Raw genomic sequence first — 3,067 nt, forward strand, 5'->3', positions numbered from 1 at the left:
TTGTTGAGGTCGTTTTCATATTACAAAGCTACTCTGTAATACTTTTGGGGTGAACTGCACAGGAATGAAAAACACTAGGAAGGTGTAATCCCCTAACCTCCAGAAATGGCTCAAGGGGAGAGAAGCCACTGAGGGGAAGAAAACCCACAAGTGCCTACAGACTCAGAGCAAAAGGAATGCCGTCGGCTGGAACCTGTGAGCGCCACAGGAGGACATGCCAGTGCAGTGGGACAGGGAACCACAAAGTTACGTGGATTCTTCCTTGTTCTTGTTGGGCTTTTCCTGCTTCTGCTCATGCGCTCTGTGTACCTCTGCTTGGGGGTGGCAGCAGCCAGCCCGTCATCTCGGAAAAATATGGACATGTCATGAATTTGTATTTCATCCTTGAGCAGGGGCCATACTAACCTCTGTATCACTAAGAATTAAACACATATAACAGAAGGATCACTTTCTAAAAAAATCTCTGAAACTATATCAATTTAATTATAGCATTTTAAACACAATGTCCGAGAAAGCTTCTGGATCTGAATCTTGGTTGTTCATTCACTTCTTGGATTCTACAGCTGGCTGGGGTTGCTTTTTCTTAGCTTGTTTTTAGTTATATTTTCAGTTAATTTTAATTCTAAGAAACTTAACTAATTCAATCAGTACCACATTCACTGGAGTCAGTACCATACAGAGATCCCCAAGTTAGAATTTTGGCTTCAAAATAATTTAGTCTTTCCAAGCAATTTTAAGAGAAAAAGAATCTTTTCAAATTCCTTTTCATAAATGAATAAAAATATCCACTTTGCTACATATAAACATTCCAGGACCAAAATCATGTCCTAAGACCAAAAGATAGAAAACACCTTTGAATATAAATTGCATCAAGCTTTATTACAAGCATTTAATAAAAAATTCAGTCTGATTAAAATATATATGAAGAATCTCATTCACACTTGCTTCACTCTTCTGTGCACCTGTGCCTCAAGTAGACAGGCAAGTTTTCTTATACTAGATAGAATTCTCACAACAGTGCCAAAATAAAGCTGTCTTTAGGAAGTGATTTTATCATCCCTAAATTCTTTGTTGAATTCTTTATGGTGTATTATGAAATGTAGTTTAATTACAAAAAGTCGATGTCCCATAGGTTCATTATATATATCTCATAAATGATAAGAAAGTAAAGACTCTATTATCACATTAGTAAATGGGAAAGAAATGATGCAGTCATAGGAAATTAAATGATTCCTCTGGCATTTGGGAAAGAAAGGTACTTTGAGGGAGAGCATGTGTTATGAGAGAGATTACTTCCTATGTGAGAAGCACATAGAATGTATATGGTATAAAAGTTCTTTATTCATAAGGAAGCCAGAAAGAGTAGAAATGACTTATTTGTGAGTCTATTTCTTAAGCCTTTTTTTGGTTTGCTTCCTTAAATCAAGTTACTGAGATTGATGTTTAGAAATGAAAAGAAAGGTTTCACACACAATAATTAGGGTTATCACTCCATGGAAAAAAATGCTTGGCATAGCTATGGATAAATTATATGACAGATTAAGAATTCTGATATTATGAATAGAAGTGGTATCTTAATTCTTACTAATTTCCTGGGAAACAGTCTAGTGCAATGATGAAAAATAAGAAGCTTGAAATTTTTCCACCAATGTGTGCCTATGTTAGAATTTTAACAATCGAAACATGTAATGTTTAGTTCGAATAGAGGGACTAGTTGTTGGATACTAGATGTAAAGACTGAGAAGGTACTATATTTCTTCAACACAATGCATTGTGACTGAATGAACTGCCACAATGCCTTTGGCAATTGTTCCTCTGAAGCTCAACTTAAAAAAGGAAAATGAATGAACCCTGCTTACCACTTACTAGTAATAACTCAACCTAATCTTGCCAAGGAAATATCTAGTACCAGGTTTCCAATAATCTTAGGTTTTTGTCATCCTAACTCCTTTCAAAGAAAAGCTTTCGTTCTTTGATAGAACATTAGAATAAAATTCCTTCTGAGATTACTTTACATTTCCTATTCATAAGCCCCAAATAATAGCACACCAGAGTAATGGCAGAGGACTAATATATTCAGCACGTGTCTGACCATTGATTACCCTTTATTTAGAGAAATATGCTTGGGATCAGGCATGGACTTTTTATAGCCATGTGGCAAAATAGAAAAATCACTGTTCTGGGAACAAAATTCCGCCAATGGCTCTTGGGTGATGTTGAAGAATCATTTCAATTCCCCTAAGGCTCAGTATATGAATCCAATGTATGGGGCCATACAAACTACATTCTTGCTACCTCAGTAAGATCGGTGTCATTACTATTGAAAGATGATTTTGTCTATTCAAAAGAAATAACAAACAGACCCAAGAAATTGCTATGCTCATTTATTGGGATAATTTAATTTACATGTGGTTTGCTCTCTATGATCTGGAAGTGAAGGTAAAGCACAAAAAAGCAAGCCAAGTGAATAAGTTCTTGTCTCTGATTTATTTCATGTAACAAGCATTAACTCTGGTGGTGGCTGACTCTCCCTTTCTAGGCCACAAAAGAGTTTATGCTGCTTTCATATGAGATTTACACAACCAGGCTTTATGTTTTATCATGTGGAAATGCTTCCAGAAGAGGTTTGAAACTGCAAACTGTCAATGAGAAGGAGGAAACTAAATGATCTTATTTTTTAAAAAGACAGTGCATGAAAAAATTAGAAAGGGAAGTAAGGAAGAATATAGATAAAGATAGAAAAGACAAGGTTAATTATTAGGGTCTCCAGTTATCATTCAGCATGTCAGAAATATTACAAATTCAATCAGATTTTTTAAAATAATTTTTTTCTTAGAGTACTAACAGGATGAAATAAATGAACTTTTTGCTCATATTTGTTTTTTTGTCTTTTTTTTCTTAACACTGGTCGACTATCCTTTAAAGGAAAATAAACTATCACTGACCAAAAGCCAGGATCTGACTTAACAGCATTCGAGCCTGGAGACTTGGTTGTATGCTTGCTGCATTTAGCCTATTTCTAAGTTTGATGCAAAAATACAGATTTCACAGAACAAAGCCTTAGCAA

At 35.1% G+C, this 3,067-nt stretch overlaps 1 pseudogene; it reads right to left on the reverse strand.

Annotated features, from left to right (window-relative positions):
- Positions 1-347: 347 nt before the first annotated feature.
- Positions 348-448, reverse strand: LOC118972855 (U6 spliceosomal RNA; annotated as a pseudogene).
- Between the last annotated feature and the right edge of the window lie 2,619 nt (positions 449-3,067).

This window comes from Manis javanica, chromosome 7 (genome assembly GCF_040802235.1).
Source record: "Manis javanica isolate MJ-LG chromosome 7, MJ_LKY, whole genome shotgun sequence".
Classification (NCBI taxonomy): Eukaryota; Metazoa; Chordata; class Mammalia; order Pholidota; family Manidae; genus Manis; species Manis javanica.